Source organism: Giraffa tippelskirchi, chromosome X (assembly GCF_054371585.1).
Source record: "Giraffa tippelskirchi isolate mGirTip1 chromosome X, T2T-mGirTip1v1.2.pri, whole genome shotgun sequence".
NCBI lineage: Eukaryota > Metazoa > Chordata > Mammalia > Artiodactyla > Giraffidae > Giraffa > Giraffa tippelskirchi.
This window is the reverse complement of record NC_137289.1, coordinates 135,491,129-135,517,482: the sequence shown is the minus strand read 5'-3', so window position 1 is coordinate 135,517,482 and position 26,354 is coordinate 135,491,129. Positions and strand designations below refer to the sequence as shown.

The following is a 26,354-nucleotide window of genomic DNA, read 5'->3' as shown; positions in this document are numbered from 1 at the left end:
GAAAAAAAACAACATATATTGTAATTGGTAAACTGCTTTTTAAACTTGAAAATGTATTACAAGCATTTTTCAATATTATTAATATTCTGGTGTTGTTTTAATGGGTATATAATATTCCAGTGTTAAATATGCCATAAATCAATCAGCAACCCCTATTATTTCCAATTTTGTGATATTATAAACAAATCTGTGAGGAATATCCTTATAACTAAAACTTTCTGTATATCTGTGATTTTGGATAATTCCAGAAATTTTCAAGATAATACTGAAAACAAAAATTGCAATCTTGAACAAAGTTTTATATGTACATATTGCCTCGTTGCATTTACATTCTTTTGTGTTAATTGAGTAAGGAAAAATGGCATCTCATTTTAATTCACATTTCTTTGATTGTAAAAAAGGTTAAACTGTTTTAAATATATTTATTGGCCATTGTATTCTTTTTATTTATCCCCATCCTTTTCCCATTTTGCATGGAGGTGATTATTGTCTTCTTACTGCTTTTCCTCATAAGCTCAGCTCTACCATTTGATTTGTTACATGTGAATATATTAAAACATCATTTAAATATAATGCTTATTGTTATGTTTTCACCTATTATAGTCTGTCGATCTTTGCCTTATGCTTTCCACTTTTGATGATGTGTTTTGAAAGTCTTCTCAAGATTTTATAAATATTCATAAATGTTTTCTTGCAATAATTTTATGATTTAATTTTTCAAGCATTCACATTGTTGATCTACATGCAGTGTATTTTGATGTTGGTGCAAAGTAGGCATGTAACTTTGTGATTTGCTATCTCCAAATGATTAACCAGTCATCTCAAAGGAGATGGTTTAGTCTTGGATTTTTCATACCAGCCAAGAAAAGGCATAAATTTATATCTTTTAGAAAGAATAGATATAATAAGTGAAATTATCTCTCATTTGATAAATAATTTTTATTTATATAGGAGGCAACTATTTATTATTTTTTTTCTCAATTCAGTAATACGGAACTGAGAGTATATTTCATGTTTTAATTGATAAAGTACTTCAATAATTAATTTTCCTTAAGATAAGTTTTCACTTCTATTGAAATAGTGTTTCTCATTTCTAAACAGTATAGATTAGCAGTCTGGAGATTATTCTTAATATATATCATTATCTAAAGGTACTGTTTTCATCACATTCTTAATTAATTTTTTTTTTTATTTTTGCTTCTTAAATTTTCTAACTTTAATTCCTCTTTCTGTGGAGTTTTAAGTATTAGTCTTTAAAGGTTAAAAACAAAATCTGTCTTTGAAATAAATGTCCTGATTTTAAAGTAGGTATCTTATCTTTATCTGTTTTAGTTATATAATGATTAAGTATGGAATACTGCATTTCTTGATTACTTGTTCATATATGTGCATTAATTTTAATCATAATTTAAAATCAGGAAAATAAGAGGTTAGGATACTATGAATTTGTGTTTTATATCTTACAAAAATTGAGCTTTTTCTATTCATAATAAATGATCCTTTTAAAAGAACTTGGTTAAGTGTGCTTTTTTCCCCCATTTAAAATACTTCTAAGATTGTTGTAGTTGGTTTTTTAACTTGCCAGATTTTAGAGTGTGACTTTTTTAAATATGCTACTCTAATAGATGCTTATTGGATTTAAAATGTTCCAGTTTTCTTGTTCATCCTCATTCTGCACTCACTAGAACTGATACATGTGTTATTTCCTTCATTTAAGAAATATTGCTCACCTACTATGTTCTGGGCTCTGGAGATTCTACAATAAGTAAGACAATTTTTCTCTTTTATAATACCATTTATTTTTAAAGCAGTAAGAATGTTCTGAATACTCCTGTGTTGTAGGCATGGGGTGGCAAGAGATTAAAAAGGTTAGCAGAGGCCAAGTCTTAGAAATATGATAAGGAGAGTGTGGACCTTCGCCTAATCAAAAACGGAAAGCTATTGAAAGTTTCAAGTAAGAGAGCACCATTAACAGAATTGCATTTTTGTATGAATCACCTTGGCTGAGGGTGAAATGTAGGTTGGAGGGAAGCAAGTCTGGAGGCAATAAAATTGGTTGGGAGACTATTTCAGTAGTCTCAGCAGGAGATGATGGTGATATAGAATAGAATGGTGGCAGAAAAGATCAAAAGAAAGAAAAGGACCAACTTAAAAGTACATCCACTATATTTGATGGTTTCATATAGTTTAGGTTCAGGAAGGAGTCAAGAGGACTTCAGGTTTCTGGCTTGGATAATTAAATGATGGCAGTGCCATTTGTAGAGCTAGGACACATCAAGAAATGAGCAGTTCAATTTAGAACTCTTGAGTCTGAATACCTGAGAGGACTTCAAGTGGGCCATTGAGTGTACAGATCTGAAACTCAAAAGATATTATTTGGAATTACCATGTGTAAACTGACACACACCAAATATGTAATTGAACCCGTGGGAGTGGATAGATAGTCTGGGGAGAATGTAGAAAAATGAAGAAGGAAGAGAAGGCATCCTAGATAGAGCTCTCAGGATCACCAGCATTTAAATAAGAAGGGTAAAAGGAAGAGGAAACAGAAGGAGCTTCAGAAAAATTATGGTAAGTAAATTGTAAGTGAAAGTTTGGTATTAGAGAAACAAAAGGAAGAGCATGTGTCCAGAAGGAGATATCAATAATATGAGGTGTGGTTGAGAGGCTGCATAATATCCATGCAATTAGCTGGAGTTCATAGATAATCTTAAGAGGGCACCCTCAGTACAGCAGTACGGAAGAGGAGCCAGGTTGTAGTGGATGGAGGAGTTGTGGAGACGGGGAGGGGCAGGTGTGCAGATAGAGATTGCAAGTGCAGAAAATGCCCTCAAGAAGTTACATTTGAAAAGACTGGGGAGGAAGAGTGTGAAGGGACTTGGTGAAGGATGTAGGTTAGTTTAGGAAAGTTTTTGTTGTTGCCATTGTTTTAGCAGTGGGAGGATCATGAGGCATGTTTTTAGTGCTAATGGGAAGAACCTAGAGAAAGAAAGATCATCATGGGAGAAGATGGGATCCAGAGCACAAGTAAAACAGCAAGAGGGATCCCCTTTGTCAAAGGGGAGAAAGAAGAAATATGGGTCTGTTAGGGGAACCACTGACTGAAACCGCCTGTGCTGGGCAGGCACCATAATAACCACTTGTATGAGTTCTCTTACAACAGGACGTCCTGGTAAAGAATGCAGAACTAATAAGCTACCACCAACTGGGAGAATTTGGGAAAGGTCAGAAGAAGAGAGGAGACTCCAGTCCATATGTCCTACCAACCTCCAGAATCCTTCTCACTGGTATCCATCTTGGGTGAGTGATGCACTGGCCACCAGGAAGGACCTTGAGTCAGAGTGATTGGCCAGAGACAACCCAAAGCTAACCCCATCACCATAAAACCCGAGACTACAAGCCATATGGCAGAGCAGTCCTCCTGGGTTCCCTTGCCCTGCTACTCTCTGCCCTGGCACCCCTTCCCAATCAAGTCTCTTGCTTTGTCAGCTCGTGTGTCTCCCCAGACAATTCACTTCCAAGTGTTAGATAAGATCCCACTCTCGAGCTCTGGAATGGGTCCCCCTTCCTGCAACAAGTTCACTGTCTTTGTCCCTGTTTCTGAAGGCCATTGGTAAGTTCCTCTCAGTTTGAGTTTCATTGTCTTTACATTCAAGCTCTCAAACTAATTGGCCTTCATTTTAGGGGCAAGTCAGCTTGAGCTGGTAGATGATTCTGCCCAGAGCTCAGCTGAGCTGGCAGATTGTTCTGCCCAGAGCCAAGCCCCTAGCCTTTCAAACCACAGTTCCCAAGTTTTTGAGTGAAAAACCCCAGCCCTTGATTCTGTTCCCAGTTTCCACATTTGGCACTGCTGGTGGCTGCTGCAGTTCTCCATTTTGTCTGGAATCAGTCCTCAGTCCCATTGCTTTGGGTTTGTCTGTTGTATCCTTCTCCAGTCCAAGGGTCCACAAGAGTTGCTGGTACTGTGTACTGGGCCATCTTTGAGCCAGGACATAGTAACGTCACTTGCTCTCTGTCAATATCTTAGCATTTTCTTTGACTTATTTTTTTGTAGATAAAGATTAATTGCTAATGGGATCCTTGTCATCCAAAGAGCTGAACGTTCCAGTCTAAAATAAGCACACTTGCTTATTTTATGTCTGAGAACTGTGATTCTGGAAGCTGTAGAAAGTTACAAAAATGGTAGTATCTTGCTAAGCTTGTTTTGTGGCCTAAGAGCTTAGCTTGGTCACTGAAAGGATGGATGCTTCAAAATATGGCTGGAATAGAAATGTAGGTTAAATTCCATTTGCAACCAGGAACCTACTAACCTGCTGCCAGTCTTCAGGGAAATTACCATGGCCATTATAAGGAATGTTCCAAATAGATAAGATCATTTTTAAAGTGACTTAAAAGCAAGGGTTCTCAAATCAAACAGATGAAATGGAATATCGATTTTGAGTAATATGCAGAAGGCTCTAAAAGTTTTCGAAATTCCAAACTTGATATTCAGAGCCTGCTAAGGATGTTTTTAATGCTTTCTCTCCTTAGCTAAAGCAAAACCTTGTACCCAGAAGGAAAGATGCAAATTAGAGAAAAGGTAGTTAGAGCAGGTTAGCCTCTTTATCATTCAAGCTGCCTTTCTGAAGTTTACAATTCAACTGCTGTTTCGGTTCAGTTCAGTCACTCAGTCGTGTCCGACTCTTTGCAACCCCATGAACCGCAGCACGCCAGGCCTCCCTGTCCATCACCAACTCCCGGAGTCCACCCAAACCCATGTCCATTGACCCGGTGATGCCATCCAACCATCTTATCCTCTGTCGTCCCCTTCTTCTCCTGCCCTCAATCTTTCCCAGCATCAGGGTCTTTTCCAATGAGTCAGCTCTTCGCATGAGGTGGCCAAAGTATTGGTTTCAGCTTCAACATCAGTCCTTCCAATGAACACCCAGGACTGATCTCCTTTAGGATGGACTGGTTGGATCTCCTTGCAGTCCAAGGGACTCTCAAGAATCTTCTCCAACACCACAGTTCAAAAGCATCAATTATTCTGCACTCAGCTTTCTTTATAGTCCAACTCTCACATCCACACATCACCACTGGAAAAACCATAGCCTTGACTAGATGGACCTTTGTTGGCAAAGTAATGTCTCTGCTTTTTAATATGCTATCTAGGTTGGTCATAACTTTCCTTCCAAGGAGTAAGCGTCTTTCAATTTCTTGGTTGCAGTCACCATCTGCAGTGATTTTGGAGCCCAGAAAAATATTCAGCCACTGTTTCCACTGTTTCCCCATCTATTTGCCATGAAGTGATGGGACCAGATGCCATGATCTTAGTTTTCTGAATGTTGAGCTTTAAGCCAACTTTTTCACCCTCCACTTTCACTTTCATCAAGAGGCTCTTTAGTTCTTCACTTTCTGTCATAAGGGTGGCGTCATCTGCATATCTGAGGTTATTGATATTTCTCCTGGCAATCTTGATTCCAGCTTTTGCTTCATCCAGCCCAGGGTTTCTCATGATGTACTCTGCATAGAAGTTAAATAAGCAGGGTGACAATATACAGCCTTGACGTACTCCTTTTTCTATTTGGAACCAGTCTGTTGTCTATTCTTTGTTTATTCTGCTATTTATTCTTTGCCAATTCCCCAAGCCTCACCCATTCCTCTCAAAATACTGAAAAGAACCAGTACATTAGAAACAAAATTGACCTGCACTTAATCTATGCCTTTGTGATGTAGATTTTCTACCCCCATCCTCTCCAGCACCTGAGAGCCATTGTTTGAAATGAAAACTTTAGGAGGAAGTTTCTCATCGAAATGAAGAAAAAATAAAACAGGAGGTACTTGGTAATTGGGCTAAAGAGAAATTTTGCAAATCTTCTCCACAGATGTTAGTAACTGTAACTTCTCTGTTTACATCTGTCTGTATATATCTACACATACACACATACACATATATAGATATAGGTATATAGTAAATTAATTTGTTATCAACTCATTCATCTGGAGCCCCTTCTCTTTGGGAGAAGCAATAAGCCGCTAGCTTCAAGATTTCACATTCCGGAAACTTTATCCTCTAAAAAGACTTTCTTCCTAAGAAAAAGGACACATAAACTCGTTGCCAAACTTAGAGATATGTTTCACAATGGGCATTTTAAGACTACATATATATAGTAAATGTGTGATGTTTTTCTATCTCTCGATGGTATTGCCAAACTTAATTTGTAAGAGCTCTATTTAGTTGGTTTGAAGGCAAGAACTTGAAAGCATTGGGCAGTAACAGAAACTAACCCAAATGCTTTTCAAGTGCAAGTAATCTAGGATAATCTCTGATAAATAAAAGTAGTTTAAGTTCATTGTTTTAGTTAACATATGTCTTTAAAGTTATCAACACTGAATATAATGCAGACAACCAACTTTTATTCTACCTGGTCTTATTAGTCAAATAACTTCATGTTATCTCTGTTACGGAATTTGTCAACAAAAATAACTTAGAATTATGGCTGATTTTTGTCTAATGTCCCATGAAGTTTTGGTAGGTAATCTAAACAGAGTCGTTGGGAGTGTTATCCGAAAAACTGGATTTGCTTCTTGGTTAGTGTCAAGCCAAAGGACATAACCAAGCCAAAGAGCAGAGAAAGGAAGGGTTTATTACTTGCAGCAAGTAAGGGTACAGGCATATTCGTGAAGGGGCTTGAGTCAAGGAGAATTCAGCATAGAACTGGGACAGAAGTTGACAGAGTCCAAGCTTTATAGGTAGTTGAAGTCACTAGGGTCAGTAAAGGTCAATTATCATCATCCCTTAGGTTCCATTTGATCTAGTGGTTGAGTGCTTCAGGGTAGTCTTTACCACTGAAGCAGAACTGGGAGTCTTCACAATCAATTTCTTATCTTTGCTATTTTTATTTACTTTCTCTGGTAACAGTTTGTTATTCTATTCTCTTAAGATCATCGTTGCTGAGACCTGTTCAAGAACAAGCATTGTGAATGACTTAAGCAAAAATGGCTTCTCTTTTGTCAAGAAAGCCATGCCTGGTTTTCTTTCTCTGCAGACTCCATACCCTATCTGCTTAGAGGAGTAAATGATTTAGATAAATGTAAGTAGAATAAGTTTATAGTTAAACTTTTTAGAAATAATTATATTTTAAGTGTACTTCAAAATAACATCCAAAATCTTTTTGGTAACTTGAACCTTTGCATTGTGTTAAATTAACTGATAGAAGTTTATTAGTTATCTACATTACTTCCAAATAAAATAATGAAACATTAATTGCTGAACATAGGTTTATCTACTTTTGACTTTCTCTTGCTGAAAAACTAAAGATAAAAATTGAATCTCTTTGTAAACATATTTGGTGCCAAGCTGAGAAATTTTCTATGAGAAAGCACATGTTTCAAGAAATTATAAAAAGTGTTTATGTAAGTTTGCCTATCTTCAGAATGCTAATATAAGGATAGTTCATAATTGCTTACTTATTTTTTGGTAGAAATTAAGGTTTCTAAGGGTTAAGAATTCTAATTAATATACATAATAAAACTATTAGAAATAATAAAGGAAACAACTCTTTATGCAAGGAAAGTACTGTACGTTTTTGGTTATAAAAAAAGTATGAAGAATAATTTTGTTACGAGAAATGAGAATTTTGTTTAAACTAGAACTTCTGGTTATGAAGAACAAACTAAATGTATGCAAAAAGTTGAAGAGAGGAAAGGAGAAAATTTTGCCTTCTGTAATCAAGCTGGCTAAAACAATAAATATTGTAAGAATGCTAAAAGTAAGATTTAGTATCAATAGTATACTTATATAAAACTAAAGCCAGGCTTTCTTTCATCTGCTAAAAGGATAAAGTGTTATTGGACCGTTGGTGTGCTCTTGATAAGAAATTGTAAAAAAAGATTTTTGTTACCTTTTCAGTGATCTGCCTAGAAAACAAAAATTCTGTTTTATCAGAATCATTTGCTGTTTCCTGTGTTCATCAGCTTTTTGATTACTTATGAAAACCAAGTCCTAAGTTTTGCCAATAGATAATTAAGTATTAAGTTTCATAATGATCTGTGATCCTATTAAGGCAAGTGTTCTAAAACTGTTTTCAAAATATTTTTTATAAACTTCCCCAAATCAAATTCCAAATGAAGTCTTTTGACCACAAACCAACTTTGAAAATTTCCAGAGGGCCCTTAGGACATTCCAAAATTTTGTTAAACTCCTAAGCTGGCTTCAGTCGTGTCCAACTCTTTGCAACCCCATGGACCATAGCCTGCCAGGCTCCTCTGTCCATGGGATTCTCTAGGCAAGAATACTGGAGTGGGCTGCCATTTCCTTCTCCAGGGGATCTTCCCAACCCAGGGATCGAACCCACATCTCTTACATCTCCTGCATTGGCAGGAGGGTTCTTTACCACTAGTGCCAACTAATTAGGCTTATTTGATATATTAAACTGCATGGGAAGCATTGTCAAGTAAGAACTAGTACTGAGCTTTCTTTATGTTGTACAGAGATATCAGTGTTGTAGAAATTTTTTGAGATTCCTAGAAATCTGATATATCCTGGTATAAAGTAACTTTTAATCCTAGTCATTATATTAAAATATTGTGTGATGTCCTCTGCGACCCCAATCAGAAATGGACAAGTAAGTGATCTTATTGCTATTCTCTTGCCTCCTGAAATTGCTGCTGTCAAGATTGAGGCTCACACTAAAAGGACTGAACCTCATTACCAGAGCACTGCAATAACTGACTTTCATGCAAAGGTAGCAGCAACAGAATCTAAAAAGATTTTGGCACGTGCGGATACAGTCCAATCTCCTTCTGCAAAAAATGATCCCTCATTGCCATATTTTTGTCATTCTGATGTCCTCGTAACGGCGGCAGTCTGCTCCTGAATCAGAGAAACTAATATGAGTAAACAATAGCCGTGAATTAAACAAACAGTCAGGGTTATGGGGAAAAAAAAGACAGCCACTTGCTTCCTCCTGGCTCCCTGGCAAGCCAGATTTTTTGGTTTTTGCATTCGTTCACCACCATAGTGCATGTAAGAAAAACTATTTTTGTACCTACAAGCCTCAGACCTCCTCCCACTAGACCTTTTAAACACCTGCAAGGGGACTTTTTTCAACTGTCACTTACTGTGGGTTACCAATATGTTCTTGTTATTGTATGTATGTTTTCTGGATGTTTGAAGCTTCTCACTTGCTGTTAGGGTAAAGCTCTGACAGTGGCAAAGAAACTATTAGAAAATGTGTTTACCACTTGGAGTATATCTTCCACAGTCTCCAGTGATAAAGGCACTGGGCAAATCATACAGGCCTTAACAAAACTTAGCAAGCTTCTTGAAATTATCCCTTTCCCTATCACTTGAAATTATCAGGCAAGGTTGACAGAGCTAATGGAAAAGCTGGATTTAAGCAGAATAAGAATTAGTAACATGAAACTTAACTGATGGGGATAGTTATAATTTTTATGACTGTGTTAAAATATCGCTGGTCCTGTAATGTTTTTTCCAGGTTTAAATATATATTTTCTCTTAAGCTACTCAACAATTAGGTAAGATATACTTTTCTAAGCAAATATGGAACACTTACGTTTTCTCCCTACCCAGTCCCTCCAGAATTCAGAAACTCTCAAAGAATATTCTTGTTTTCATATAAGACGACACAATAGCTCACAATTGGAAACACTACCTAGACTTTGACTATAATGGTATCACAGGTAAAGTGTGAGACTTCTTACAAAAAATTCCAGCAAAGTCATCTTAAAAAGAACTTAAATATCAGTCACTTTTCTTGCTCACTTTACTTACATAAATAATCAGGCAAAGTTTATTACAAGCAGGTTAGTTTTACTGTGATGATCTTTGGGGAAAAAAAATGGGGGTAGTTGTGGGAAAAAAATGGGGGTAGTTGTAGGAAAAAAAATCATGTTTATACCTATGTAGAAATTAGATTTCAGCCCTGTTAGTTGTCTTTGAGATTTTGTTATATATCTGTAAACTGAACTGGATCCTGAATTCTTCTGATTCCCTCAAATATCTGGCTACAACTCACCAAACTAGCTTTTCCAGGTTTCTCTTGCCCTTCTAAATTTAGAATCACTAAGAACAAAGACTGCCCTTGAATCTGCTTGGAAGGGACTATATTATATCTGCTTCACTACTCAGATGGCAGTCAAACTTCAGGGACTTGAGCCTTGGACACATCTCACAGCTAAAGAAGACACTACCTGATAGCCAGTCCTCTGCAAATGTTGGAGACCTCCAAGTGAGATCTATGAGGTTGAGAAGTAGCTGACATTGATGTGGACTGCTTCTTCCCAAGATGCCAGATGAAGACTTCATGCTTTAACTGAACACAAAAGTGTTCTTCTGTTTCTTCCCTTTGCTCTGGCATTGGCCTGGAAAGGTAATGCCCTCATCTGTATCTCCCAGGTCATTGTTAAGGGGAGAGTGAACCTCTGGAATTTGGAATGACTTTTTATTTCAGGCTAGGAGATTCTTTTCCCACATGAGTTAAAAACCTGAGTGACCTCTGAATCTAACAGCTAAATGCACAAGTCCCTGTGAAGGAATCCATTTAGGGTATTTTCTTAACAGGAATGGTTTGTGACCACAGGTCGCATCTTGGTCTGTGATAGTTATCATCCTTTGGCCTATGAATACCTGAATGCTTGTACACAGCTGGGCTATGCCTCTGGGTTATCTAACTGTGCCTTTGTGCTAAAAAGGACCTACCTTTAACTCTTAAAAGTATTGTAGAATTCACTGCTAAAGCACTGGCTGCCCAACAAATTGTTAGGTTGTCTGTCCAAGATTGTTCTTGATAATAGAAAAACCCTTGATTATCTTTTAGCTAAGCAAGGAGGTGTCTGTGCTGTGGCCAGTATCGTTATTCCCAAACTGAGTTCACCTCTTGGTGGGTGTCGTCCAAAAAAAACAAAGATCCAGGAGAAGGAGGTGATGCCGAAAACTCAGCCTCTGTGCACTAGTGCCAAATCGAATCTCGGAGATGAGGTTTTGGGTGAAGTAGAAAAGAACAGCTTCATTGCTTTGCTAGGCAAAGGGGGTCACGGTGGGCTAATGCCCTCAAAACTATGTCCCAGGGAGTTCCCTGGCAGTCCAGTGGTTAAGACTTGGTGCTTTCACTGCTGTGGGCCCAGGTTCAGTCCCTGGTCAGGGGAACTGTAATCAAACAAGCTGTACAGCATGACCAAATGGAAAAAAATTTAAAAACAAAACTGTGTCCTACCATGGGAAAATTTGGTGAGGAATTTTATAGCCATGATTCAAGGGCAGGATTGCTGATAAGGAGCAGCGTGTGTGCAGAGCCTGCATTCCTTTACTCTGGCATCAGGTAGTCTCCTGATGAGCATCTGCATATCCTACTCTCTGGATGAGGAGTGCTTCATCACGTAGCTAACAGCTACGATTTCTTAATAGGTTTTCATTCTGCAGAAGAGCTCAAATATATTGTTATGTGTATCCCTTGAGGTGCAACCAGGACCCTGCCCCAAGGCTGCACTATTATTTCTTGACTGTTCCTCCCTTGTCTCTGCATTCCCTCACTTAACTGATTAGCAACTGTGTGACCCTGCCCTTTGGCCTCAGGGAAGGTCAAGGATGCTGAAGTCTATTCCCTACAAATAAGAAATGGGGGACACAGAAAGGCTTCCCTGGCCAGGAGCCCTACCAGGTCCTGCTCAGTTTTAGAAGGAGTTATTACTTGCACCAAATAAGCAGAACCCTTGGGATCTTTTCCAAAGCAGTGTCTCCACAAACACCAAAACTGGAGAAGTTTAAAGCTAAGGGTACATGCATACTCATGAAGTGGCTTGAGCAGAGGAAAATAAAACATAATATTAGAGCAAAGCTTGACAGTCAAAGCTTTAGTTGATTGAAGTTCTGAGGGTCAAAAAATGTCACATCCTCATTCCATTCTTCACCTGGCTGTGGGCCTTTGTTCCCACAGAACTCAAAGATATGTATCAGATTGTTACGTATATGCGTATATCCCTTAAGGCAAAACTAGTACTCCGTTTTATCTCTGAACTATTTTTTTTTTTTTTTTTTTGGCTGCACCAGGTCTGGGTCTTGGTTACAACACTGGAGATTTTTTATCTTTGTTATGGCATGTAAGGTCTTTAGTTACGGCATGTTCAGTTCAGTTCAGTTCAGTTCAGTCGCTCAGTCGTGTCCGACTCTTTGCGACCCCATGAATTGCAGCATGCCAGGCCTCTCTGTCCATCACCAACTCCCAGAGTCTACCCAAACCCATGTCCATCGAGTCGGTGATGCCATCCAACCATCTCATCCTCTGTCGTCCCCTTCTCCTCCTGCCCCCAATCCTACCCAGCATTAGGGTCTTTTCCAATGAATCAACCCTTCGCATGAGGTGCCCAAAGTATTGGAGTTTCAGCTTCAACATCAGACCCTCCAATGAACACCCAGGATTGATCTCCTTTAGGATGGATTGATTGGATCTCCTTGCAGTCCAAGGGACTCTCAAGAGTCTTCTCCAACACCATAATTCAAAAGCATCAATTCTTCGACGCTCAGCTTTCTTCACTGTTCAACTCTCACATCCATACATGACCACTGGAAAAACCATAGCCTTGACTAGATGGACTTTTGTTGGCAAAGTAATGTCTCTGCTTTTAAATATGCTATCTCAGTTGGCCATAACCTTCCTTCCAAGGAGTAAGCGTCTTTTAATTTCATGGCTGCAGTCACCATCAGCAGTGATTCTGGAACCCAAAAAAATAAAGTCTGACACTGTTTCCATTGTTTCCCCATCTATTTCCCATGAAGTGATGGGACGGGATCTTTAATTGCAGCTTGCAAGCTCTTATTTGAGGCATGTGGGATCTAGTTTCCTGACCAGAGATCGAACCCAGGCTTCCTGCATTGGAAGCTTGAATTCTTAGCCACTGGACCACCAGGGAAGTCCATGAACTATTGTTTCTTGACTATTTTTCCTTTGTTCCCGCATTCCCTTACTTTCTCTTAAGATCATTAATTACTGAGGTCTGTTCAAGGGCAAGCTTTCTAACCAGGCTTAGATCACAAAATGGCTTAGGCCAAAAATGGCTTCTTTTATGTCAAGAAAGCTATGCCTGATTCTCTTTCTCTAGGAATCGCCTACCCTATCTACATGTGCCTTGTCCACTTTAAAGAAATAAAATGCATAGTCTGTAAGTTGAGAATTGAGTTTTATTCCATGGACTTTCTGAACTTAAGCCTGGAAAACAACCTCTCAGCACTGAAGGACTGCTCTGAAGAGGTTAAGGGAACAGCCAGAATATATAGGAGTTTTTGCAACAAAAAAACAGGTAGTCGGAATATCAAAAGATTACTGTTTATTAAAGAAAACTAGACATCCCAAGTTAACAAATTTAGCATTTTTCTATGTAGGGGAAGATGAACGAGTCTGGGCTCTTTGAAATCATTCCTTTGGTATGCACCTTAACTATCTAGGGCCAGTATCTTGCTTTTCTCCCTCCTGAATCCCCTCAGGGGGCACAGTCCAAGTGGCTGCAGTGGCTGTTGTTGCCTGGGTGGCCTCAACATCCTTTCTTTACTGATAAGGCAGGCAACATTCTTTTTTGATTTTTTATTTGTTTGTTTGTTTTTTGGAATGATAATAACTGTGTAATCCAGGAACTGGGTGTATGGGTTCATTATATTTAGTTCATTCTTCTTTTCTGCGAGAATTTGAAATTTTTCACAGTAAAAAGTTTGGGAAGTTCAAAAACAATGTGATATCCTAAATTGGATCCTGGAATTTAAAAAATGTGCAGAAATGGAAAAACTGATGAACTCTGAGAAAAGTCTGAGATTTAGTTCATAGCAATGTACCAGTGTGGGGCTTCCCAGGCAACTCAGTGGTAAAGAATCCACCTGCCAAGCAGGAGATGGGGGTTCGATCCCTGGGTTGAGAAGGTCCCCTGCAGAAGGAAATGGCAACCCACTCCAGTATTCTTTCCTAGAGAATCCCATGGACGGAGGAACCTGGTGGGCTACAGTACACGGGGTCACAAAAGAGTTAGACATGACTGAAGCGACTGAGCACACACCAGTGCTCATTTCCAAGTTTTAACAGATGTACCTTGGTTAGGAAATGTTCAGAGGAGACTGTGTAAAGGGTGTATGGGACCTTTCTGTGCTAGCTTTGCTACTTCTCTGCAAACCTAAAATTATTCCAAAATCAAAAGGTTAATTTTTTAAGTTAGGTAAGAAACAACCAAGGAGAAAAAAAAGACAAAAAATGCAAAGCACCCAAAAATACTTGTAAAAGTCTTCATAGAATCGCCCCTTGTGATCCTGCCTAATTGAGGCTCGGTTTATTTAAGGAAATTCATCAAGAGATTTTGTATCATAAAAAGTCCTAGAAAACAGGACCACTGTCACTTCATGATTGCAGTTCTTCTCCTTCCACTTGGTAAAGAGATCAGCAAGGAAACCACTCACAGATTTCTCAAAATACAGATCCCCATAAATATCAAAATCCCACATTTCACAGCTCATCTGAATAAATATGTAAACCATAGCCGATGTAGAATGGAACACCATCCTGGTGTCTTTGCTGATAAAACCACACATGACCTTCTCATTCTTGACCCACAGCTCACCAGCCTGTGCCCTGATGCCAGCAAACTCCACCTTCTGAGTGATATAGGCACATGTGCTGACCAAACTTTTCTTTAGTCACCACATATCCCCATGGCCAATATATTGATCCTTAAAGGTTAATTCCACAAGGTCAAAGGTCACATCCTTAGGGTCTACAACATTCACATACACATCTTGATGAGATCTTAGCCGGAACATCTAAGTCACGGTCTGGTCCACACTGACAGTTTCTTTCTGCAAATCCTGCTTGTGTGACTTGACCTGCAAAAGCAGAGGGCTGTACTCATCATTGGGGTGGGCAATCTCCACGATGTCTCCAAGCTTGATGTGTGGAAATACTTTGGGGTTCACAACTAGCTCATCGTCACTGTCCCTGAAGCCCTTCTTGTGGATGACGAGTTTGTAGACCTTTGTTGTTCTCATCTTGTACTGTTGTTTCCTTCAGCTGTTCCAAGTTTGGGGCAGAGACGTCATCTTGCCTCCCCGTAGCTCTGGAGGCCCTTCCCACTTGAGGCTGGGGTTCTGACGGCCGGACTCTGCCCAGGTCCCTGAGCCTCCTCTGGACATCCCTCCTACGCCCGCAGAGTCTGCGAGGATCCCATGCCAGATCTCCAGGTGCTGGCCGTCCCGACTCGGCCACAGAGCGCTCACCTGAGAACCCGCACCACTCTGGTGGCTACAGGCAACATTGTTTGTGCACAACCTGCATCACTATTTCCGGGAAAGTTGAAATTCAGTTATGTAAGATAACTGAAGAGAAAAGGAAAGATATTCCCATTTGAATGCATAGTTCCAAAGAATCGAAAGGAAAGATAAGAAAGCTTTCCTCAGCGATCAATGCAAAGAAATAGAGGAAAACAACAGAATGGGAAAGACTAGAGACCTCTTCAAGAAAATTAGAGATACCAAGGGAATATTTCATGCAAAGATGGGCTCGATAAAGGACAGAAATGGTATGGACCTAACAGAAGCAGAAGATATTAAGAAGAGGTGGCAAGAATACACAGAAGAACTGTACAAAAAGGATCTTCATGACCCAGATAATCACGATGGTGTGATCACTCACCTAGAGCCAGACATCCTGGAATGTGAAGTCCAGTGGGCCTTAGGAAGCATCACTACGAACAAAGCTAGTGGAGGTGATGGAATTCCAGTTGAGCTATTTCAAATCCTGAAAGATGGTGCTGTGAAAGTGCTGCACTCAATATGCCAGCAAATCTGGAAAACTCAGCAGTGGCCACAGGACTGGAAAAGGTCAGTTTTCATTCCAATCTCAAAGAAAGGCAATGCCAAAGAATGCTCAAACTACCGCACAATTGCACTCATCTCACATGCTAGTAAAGTAATGCTCAAAATTCTCCAAGCCAGGCTTCAGCAATATGTGAACCATGAACTTCCAGATGTTCAAGCTGGTTTTAGAAAAGGCAGAGGAACCAGAGATCAAATTGCCAACATCCGCTGGATCATCGAAAAAGCAAGAGAGTTCCAGAAAAACATCTATTTCTGCTTTATTGACTATGCCAAAGCCTTTGACTGTGTGGATCACAATAAACTGTGGAAAATTCTTCAAGAGATGGGAATACCAGACCATCTGACCTGCCTCTTGAGAAACCTGTATGCAGGTCAGGAAGCAACAGTTAGAACTGGACATGGAACAACAGACTGGTTCCAAATAGGAAAAGGAGTACATCAAGGCTGTATATTGTCACCCTGCTTATTTAACTTCTATGCAGAGTACGTCATGAGAAATGCTGGGCTGCAAGAAGCACAAGCTTAAATCAAGATTGCTGGGAGAAATATCAATAACCTCAGATATGCAGATGACACCACCCTTATGGCAGAAAGTGAAGAGGAACTAAAAAGCCTCTTGATGAAAGTGAGAGAGGAGAGTGAAAAAGTTGGCTTAAAGCTCAACATTCAGAAAACTAAGATCATGGCATCTAGTCCCATCACTTCATGACAAATAGATGGGGAAACAGTGGAAACAGTGTCAGACTTGATTTTTGGGGGCTCCAAAATCACTGCTAATGGTGATTGCAGCCATGAAATTAAAAGACGCTTACTCCTTGGAAGGAAAGTTATGACCAACCTAGATAGCATATTAAAAAGCAGAGACCTTACTTGGCAACAAAGGTCCATCTAGTCAAGGCTATGGTTTTTCCAGTAGTCATGTATGGATGTGAGACTTGGACAGTGAAGAAAGCTGAGCGCCAAAGAATTGATGCTTTTGAATTGTGGTGGTGGAGAAGACTCTTGAGAGTCCCAGGGACTGCAAGGAGATCCAACCAGTCCATCCTAAAGGAGATCAGTCCTTGGTGTTCATTGGAAGGACTGATGTTGAAGCTGAAACTCCAATACTTTGGCCACCTCATGTGAAGAGTTGACTCATTGGAAAAGACCCTGATGCTGGGAAGGATTGGGAGCAGGAGGAGAAGGGGACGACAGAGGATGAGATGGCTGGATGGCATCACTGACTCGATGGACGTGGGTTTGGGTAAACTCTGGGAGTTGGTGATGGACAGGGAGGCCTGGCGTGCTACAATTCATGGGGTCACAAAGAGTCGGACATGACTGAGCGACTGAACTGACCTGAACTGAACTATGTAAGATCACTGAAGAAGCCATGTGTCTTAAAATGGGATATTTCAATGGTTGTTTGGTTTGGGTCTTGGGGATATCGGTGAAAAACATTGCCTCAAGCCATCAGCCATTTCCACTGCCCCTGAATATGAGTGAGCCTGAGGGAACTCAGGATGGAGTCAAATGGGTTGCCCACTGCCAAGCCGTCAGCCATTGCAGCCACCCCCAGTGGTGCACCCTGAAAGGACTCAGGATGAAAAAGAACAGGGTACTGGCCCTAGAGAGCTGAGGTGCATATCAAAGGAAAAAATTCAAAGAGCCCAGGCTCTTGCATCATCCCATATATAAAAGCACTAAAATCAAATGCATTAACTTAAAATTTCTGGTTTTCTTTAACGGTAATCTTTTGATGTCCTAACTACCTGGTTTTTGTTGCAAAAACTCCCACACATCCTGGCTGCTCCCTTACCTCTTGGGAGCAGTCCCTTAGAGCTACCTGACAGGCTGCCTGTAGGGCTTGGGGCCCTCAGAAAATCAGCCATATAAAACGTTAATTCTCAGCTTTTAGGCTGTGCATTCCACCCCTCCTCCCCAACTCAACAGGGACTATGGCTCCAAAGTAAACTTCAAATATTGGGAATTATCCAGCTTATGGTTAACTTCCCTCATAGCTGTGTCGGTAAAGAATCTGCCTGCAATGCAGGAGACCCTGGTTCGATTCCTGGGTCGGGAAGATCCGCTGGAGAAGGAAATGGCAGCCCACTCCAGTATTCTTGCCTGGAGAATTCCATGGACAGGGGAGCCTGGCAGGCTACATACAGTCCTTGGGGTCAAAAGAGTCGGACATGACTTAGCGACTAAACAACCAACAACCAGTGGTTATCGTAATGGATTTCTTTGGCATTGTGTCCTCTCAAAAGCTTCAAATGCATGTTCACAGCCACAGACCAGCAGGCAAATGATCCCCCTATGGTAGAACTGTCAAATAGAGGATGAAGAGAATGACCAGTTTAAGGATTATGACCTGTGACTGTCACGGGGATTAAATAGAAAGTCATGACCTATGGGTCATCAAGGATCAACAAAGCTGTGGGAACTACAGAGCGGAAGCTGATGCCTTAAATTTTGATCACTGTTAGGGTGAGTTTGATGAAAAGGGGATTGTTAAAAAGAAATAACTAGACCCAAATGGAATCATTTGCTGCCAGGGACAACAGCAGACCAAGTCTTACTTGCAGTTTTAACCTCTCCCAAGAATGTGACCAGATTATCTGAAATTTCTTGATCAATAGTAGTGAGGTAATCTTCATTATAAAGACCCCTGCTGTTTCCTTCCTGCCCCCTTCAAAAGATGATGGCCTGGCCTGAAACAATCCTTTCTTTTCTTTTGTTAATACCTTCTTGTCCTACCCTCCTTCTACCTATAAAAACCTTCTAATTTGTACAACCCTTCAGATTGCCCTTCTGTTTACTAGATGGGATGCTGCCAGATTCATGAATCATTGAGTACAGTCAATTAGATCTTCAAATTTACTCAGTTGAATTTAGTTATTTAACAGAGCTTAGATGAAGACTTCCTTCCTGGAACTCCCTCTTTAAAAATATTGTTGTTTATCTAGTTTTTCTGGATATGAACCTCAACTTTACTAGTATTGTAAAAATTCCTCCCCGCAGTATGGAATATAGATGTGCATTAGATTTAAATTACGTGGCTATTAAAAAAAAGCTACCCAACAACCAAAATAGTGGAATGGATAGATTAAATTATGTTCACATAAGGCTATTAAAAATTGTTTTTATAGAACATGTGGTAACATGGGGAAGTATTTCATTAAAAAAGAAAACAGGATATGTGGCCACTTAAAAAACTTTGGTGCCTCAGTGTTTTCCTACACATAGAATAAGCACCTACTTTGCTTGTAGAGATAATGTGAAAACATTTCACTTGGAAAGGAAGTTACTACCCAAATCTAAGATCTGATTTAAGAGAGAAGGTAAAGAACTCCAAGTTCATGTTAACCTTCCTGGTGCTTATAATTTAAATGTCTTTTTTTTTTAAATTGAAAGTTAGCAACCCTTTCTTATGTCTTTGAAAGTCTGACCTAGAACACAGAGAAGGAAATTTGTTTTCTTTTTAAGAACTGACTCATTGGAAAAGACTTTGATGCTGGGAAAGATTGAAGGCAGGAGGAGAAGGGGACAATGGAGGATGAGATAGTTGGATGGCATCACTGTCTTGATGGACATGAGTTTGAGCAAGCTCCAGGAATTGGTGATGGACAGGGAAGCCTGGCGTGCTGCAGTCCATGGGGTCACAAAGAGTCAGACACATGTGGTAACATGGGGAAGTAGTTCATTAAAAAAGAGAACAGGATATGAAACTTTGTTCACTGCATGACTATATTTAGCATAAGAAAAGAAATCAAGCAAAATCCTACAAAAATGATATAATCAAAGCTGCTTACCCAGAAATTCTACTACTACTTCTTTTTTTTTAACATTTATTTATTTGGTTGCACCCGGGCTTAGCTGTAGCACTTGTGATCTTTGATCTTCATTGCAGCATGTGGGATCTAGTTCCTGGACCAGGGATCAAACCCAGGCCCCCTGCGTTGAAAGCATGGAGGGGAACCATTGCAGGACCATTGGAAATCGTAGAAATTTTACTCCTAAGAGACAATCCTAGGGAAATGATTGGCTGTAACAAAATTAATCACCAGACAAAAAAAGAAACAACTTTAATGGTTGTTTAGTGAAAAAGTAGAAACAACACAGATGTCCAACAACTCAAACATAAAGGATTAGTGGAGTTAATTATGGTACAAATATATAATAGAAAAATGAGCAACCAATAAAATGATGTAGAATCATGTTTATTGACTTAACAGTATATTCACAATATATTAAGTGAAAAAATGCTGGTTAAAAGGACTGCATACATTAAAAGTCCCTTAAAAGAATAGGAAGAGATAAGAATGCTTGTATGCATAAATACAAGTCTATAAGAATATTTTCCTCAAAGATGGCTGGTTATCTTTGAATGGTGGGATTATAGTATGGTTTTCTGAAAACTTTGCTTACAGAGATTTTTCATATTCCTATCATTAATTTATAATCACAGTGGTTGTACTTCTGGCACCTTCTACTGGAGTCTGTGGCCAACTTGGTCTTGTTAAGATAGAAGCATTGTAGAAAGTACACAGATGTGTCAGGTGGAGGCCAGAAATCACAAGAGACTAGGACATGCTCTTTGTGAAATCAGAAAATAGCAATGCATTTGTTAATTGTGTATGGCAGAAAGAGGATAGAAAGCATGCCATACATTACAGGAGGCAACCTTTCAGATTTACTCAAGAGCACTCAGCTAGGTTAGAAATGTAGTGTATTCCTCTAAGTCTGCTCTAATTTACTGTACAAGCTCCCCTCTTGTAGGTAGAAGTAGGGAGGGAGGGATAAGATCAAGTCCAATTTATTAACCTCAGTTCAATTTAAAATGTCTTTGTAGGTAAAGGCCTCTACTTGGATGACTTAGCTAAGTGCTCAGCCGGTAAGAGTTGAAGGCATCTGGGTGTTTGAGGGAGGGACGTGGCTTCCTTGACCTTAATGTGGCAAAGGGTAGATGTTAATCCTGCCAAGGAAGAGCAGGCTCCAGACCCCGCACCTCTTCCTGTCCTCTGCTTGCCCAGCAACCTTGCTAACAGACCTCCCGCCCTAGTACTTCAACCTGGAACAAGGAGATCAAGACAATCGCGCCATGCCCTGTGATTTCTCTGCCAGACTGCACTGCCCCTTTCTTTTCCCTACAAGTCAGCCCAGAAGGATTGGGGGCATACTTTTCCCCCTTCTCTTCTTTACAGCCTGGGAAGTCTTCCTTCTATTCTGCACACAGAGCCTATGCATTAAAAAGGAAGCTTTGTTATTTAGAAATCCCCTTCTCCAAAAAGCCTGGGCTTTCTGTACATCTCTTACTAAAAAGAGGTCAAGAAAATCAGCTTTGAAATTCAAAGCTGATGAATAGCCTCTCTGTTCTGGGAAGCACCTGTCTGTCCTGTCTTTCCTGGGACAATAAGCTTGATGACTTTGTCAGAAGGCTGCTACGAAATAGGATTTAAAGGGGGAATCAAAATGCATTGGTTTAATTCTTATAAAATGTGTCAACTGAAAAACTAGTCACAACCTGAAAGTAGAGAGTTATTTTATTTGGTGGGAATGTTAAGGACTCCGAGCCCCGGGAGGCAGCATGTCAGTTGCCCTGACAAAGGGAGTCAGGCTATATACAAGTTTGCAACAAAGGGGGCAGGCAGTCTGAACATCAAAGATTATTGTTAAGTAGCAAGGAAATCAAATATCAAGCTAAGAAATTTAATGTTCTTCTGTGTATGGGAAGATGCAAGCCTCTGGGCTCACTGAATTCGTTCATTTTATAAGCACCTCAGCTATCTGAGGCCAAATCCTGGTTCTGTACCATCAGAGCCACCAGGGAAGCCCCTAAATCCTGTTTCTTGATTGTTTACATCCTTAATTCCTTGTTCACCATAAGGAGTGGCAAGTGTGGCAGTTGGCTACTTCTTGCATCCCCCACTCCCCTCAGCTCCTCAGTAATCACTTTGGGGGTGGGAGTGGCAGTATCTGCTGGATTGTAGTCATTGTGTTCCCATTTGGGAGTCCTCATTCACATTTGGAGGCCTGACATCACTGATGGCTGTGACATTTCTTGCCCACTGATATGGCAGGAAATATTTCATTTCACAAATGCAATCCCTTGAGAGGTGAAATTAGATGAGCTAAAGTAATGAGATTCATTTTCTTGGATGTCTTGTGAGATGCATCTCTTTTCACCATAGAGACAAAGTGTAATTTTAAAAGACATGACCCTAATGAAAATATAGAGTGAATACTTGTCACGGGGTTATGCATTAATGGAGAAACCAGCAGGATAGTAAATCTGGTACAAAAGAGAATTCAGAGCAGAGAGATGTATATGTTCAAAAATGAAAAGAATGCTAAAATAAATTTTCTAAACTAGAAGCAAAACAGGACAGAAGAACCATAATCTTTGGGACTGTCACTTCTGCACAGAAATCTTTTGCATCTCTACTGCACAAAAATCTACAAGTTAACTGTGTCTGAACCTTAATCAAGCCACAGGGCATTTCCATGGAGAACTGAATCTTTGGGTGGGCCTGTTAGAGAAAGGACTTTAAATGAAGCTTCAGTCCCACGTTGAAAGGACAAGCAGTCATCCTTTTGCCTTGTTTTCAACTGTTAGGTAATTTTTTCTTAACGCGGTCAAATACTACATATATCTCACCCTCCTTAACAGACATGAACTCAGTCTGGTGAGAGCTACTGGAACAAACAGCCATTGAATGAATTTATAAAGAGCCTACAAAAATAAAAAAATAGAGGTTTAAGAAGTCTGGGTTCTGCTTTAGAGACACAAGTGAATAATAGGTATCTTTAAGAACCTAGAATTGTGATGTTGCTCCATACCTATAGTTTTACAGATATTTTATTACAAAGTACCCTTTCTGTTTTTAGATTCATATCTAGATTTAATTAGGCCTAAATGATTCCATTACCAAAGCAGATTAATCTGGTTAAATGAAACCATAAGGGCACGTGATAATTTTTTAGTCATCTTACTTTATGTATGTCACCACAGCCCATGAAATGTATGCTGGCCTATTAGGTTACTGAACCGACAAACATTATTTTATGGATAAGGGATATTCAGAGTTGGTTTAACTTTAAGGAATTTAGCCCAGTTCACATTTAAACCACTCTCCAACTAATAATAGTTTCCAAAACTTTGCTGATTTTTAAGAAGCTCATAACAGCTCATTTTTAATACCATCCTCCATATCCAGATGGTTTTTGAAGCATCCTATTAAAGAAAAATAAAAGAAAACAAATATTATAAACAAACAAAGCCAGCTCTGAGTAGCAGTTTCCCCATGGAATTTCATTTTCTGAGAGTAAGATCATCTGATTAAAAAGCTCAAATTCTCTGAAACTTTCTATTGAAGTCTATGGTGTGTAATATGAGCACATTTCCATAGCAAGGTTATTCAGCTGTGGAAAACACAATAACTCACTTAAAGCTTTTCCTTTAAAAGTTGATGAAAGCTAAGATCTATCTAAGATAAGATAAGCTAAGATCGAAACTTCATCTTTTACATCTCCTGCACTGGTAGGCAGGTTCTTTACCACTAGGGCCACCTGGGAAGCCCATATATATATATATATAATAAAAGTTATATATATATATATATATGTATGTTAAGAAAGTTTTATATATATGTTAAAGAAGTTATATATATATATGTTAAAGTTATATATATATATGTTAAAGTTATATATATATATGTTAAAGTTATATATATATATATATATATATATCTCCTGTGATAAACTATAATGGAAAAGAATATCAAAAAGAATTTATATATGTATAACTGAATCACTTTGCTATACAGCAGAAATTACCACAACATTGTAAATCAACTATACTTCTATAAAATAAATTTTTTAAAAAAGAGCTATACTTTTCAACATCATCCTGCCCCTAGTTGTCCTCACAAGAAACTACGGTTACCCTTGGTTCCTCCTTTGCCACCACACCCAGTTTCTCATAAAGATCTGCTGCTTCCTTTCTTTGCTTTCATTTTTATATTCCCATGGCCAGTGCCTTGATTCAGATCTCCATGATTTCTTACCTCAAATGTTGCAATAGCCTTGTTTATAACTTATCTCTCTGATTTCGAGTTCTCGCACGCTTCACATTCCTCTCAGGGCTGTTTTTCTAAAACACATACCTGACTATGTCATGTCACCTGTCTCTACACTTTCCTTCCATTTCTTATAAGCCAAGGAGACCAGACTTGGTACAAACCTGGTCTCATTTGAACTCTTATCAAGCCCCTCCGTGTGCTGTGGATCCTGAGCACACTGGGTATTGGCAGTGTCCTCTCTGCCTGTAATGTCCTAGTCTTCTCTTCACAGACTCCTACTCAGCCTTTGAAGCTCAGCTTAAATATGACTAATGAGAAAATTTTCCCAGGATTCTCTTGCTTAGTTGCTTAGTTATCCCCCCCCCCACAATATTTGGTAAGTGAATGAATGAATTAAAGTTTGAATACTAAGAAGTAAATCCCAAAGAATACACCCTGAAGAAAGGCAGAAAATTTCAGAAGTATAGAATTTTACTGTATTTTATACACATAGTAAAAGGAACTTAAAGATTTTTTAAATTAATTTGTATTGGAGCATAGTTGATTTACAGTGTTGTGTTACTTTCTGCTGTACAGCAAAGTGAGTCAGTTATGCATATATCCATTCTTTTTTTTTCTTTTCGGCCACACTGTGCGGCATGCAGGATCTTAGTTCCCTAACTAGGGATCAAACTCATGCCCCCTGCAGTGGAAGCACAGAGTCTTAGCCTCTGAACTGCCAGGAAAGTCCTATCCACTTTTTTGTAGATTCTATCCCCATGTACATCAGTACAGAGTATTGAGTAGAGTTCCCTGTGCTGTACAGTAAGTCCTTATTAGTTATTTATTTTATGTATAATATTGTGTATATGTCAATTCCAATCTCCCAATTTATCCCTCCCCCTCACTCCTGGGAATTTATAGATTTTAAAGCTCATCTAAACGTGTTTATAGATGAGGTTCAGAGAACTTAAATGACTTTCCCAGGATCAGACAGCAGAACTGGGAATAAGACATGGATTTTCTGGTTCTGTTTCTGGTGTTGTTTTCCTATATTTTGCCATGAAAGTCCTAGAGAATAATTTTAATAGAAGGGTTTGTCTGGAAGGTTGATTTAACCTGTAGAAGTTTTAGCCTGAGGTTGCACTTCAAATCACATATGGAATGATCAAAATGTCACTGTAATTTTGTCACAGCAATGATTATCTAAGTTGTGAGTCATTTTCCAAGAGTCATTTTCAGTAGAGATCTTGCATATGTACCAATGTGCATGTTGAAAGCCAGAGAACATTCAGTCCAGGGGCTCTACATGTTTTTTTATTTTTGACCCAGGGGCCCTTTCAGGCTGACTTCTCAGAATAATGTTTCTGAATGCATAAAACTTCATACACAGGAATACAAAGGAAAACTACATAAAAATGTGATTATCAAATTATTAAATACCATACATGTGTCATACATGTACTTCTTTATTTAATCTATTAAATAACAAGATCTAGGAGCAGTCTAAGAACTACCCATGATCTTGAAGTGGCCATGAGTGTAAGTGATATTTCAAGGCATCTGTGACAACTGTCACGTGATAGGAAAATACTTGTGATATCTATTGGTGACAAGTCACAGGTCCTTCCAACACCACTATGCTTTGGTACTCACATTCGCAGTTGAAGGAAACCCTTAACTTTTGCTGGAGATCACTGAAAGTGGATCTTTTTCTCTTTCAGGTTTACTGATCTACTGAACCCCAGGTTGAGAATGCCTGGGCTAATACACTCTCTTCATTTTAAACGTGAGGAATCTTTTATGTGAAACATGTAAGATAAGTTCAAATAAAATTAATTCAAAGAAAATCACTGATGGTGTCTATGCAGTTGGCCTCTCTCTACTTAGCAGATCTCCCTCAGGGAGCGTGGGCTTAAAAGAAAACTTGGAAAAGGGAAGTTGCTTTCAAACCGTTTCTGCCTTCTGCTTGGTGTTCCTAGTCCCTAAGGCTCTCTTGGTGCAAAGGCCCTTGGGGAGGGGGATATGAGAACCACAGGCAAACTAGTATCTCAATAAATTAGCCTGCCACTGTGCTAAGAACAAGAAGAAAGGTGACATAATTAATTTTTGAATAAATGCCAACAATATGTATCCAAGTAATATGTACAAATATGGGAATCGAGTTGTATACCTGAAATTCATCTAATGTTATATGTCAATTATACTTCCATACTTAAACAAAGAAGAATGTGACTGTAGGTTTAGGATACAAATGCATCTGAATTATATTCTGTTTTTTTGTTGTTTTGTTTTGTTATTTGTTTGTTTCCAGTTTGTTTTACTGACACATGGATGCTCAGGCCTCGACCCTGCTGGAAGTACTTATACAGCTTTTGCTTCTGCTGCTGCTTCTTGGCCTTCAGGTCTTCTTTGTGCTTGTTGAGCCATTAGCACATGCCACGTGTTTTCTTGTGCTGAAGATC

At 39.2% G+C, this 26,354-nt stretch overlaps 1 long non-coding RNA gene across 1 annotated transcript; it reads left to right on the top strand.

The window, feature by feature from the left end:
- Positions 1-1,717: 1,717 nt before the first annotated feature.
- Positions 1,718-25,742, top strand: LOC145536533 (uncharacterized). The gene is made up of 4 exons (XR_014075873.1): positions 1,718-3,300; positions 6,924-7,073; positions 20,682-20,723; positions 25,614-25,742. It is a non-coding gene; the product is annotated as an uncharacterized LOC145536533 (long non-coding RNA).
- Positions 25,743-26,354: the final 612 nt, after the last annotated feature.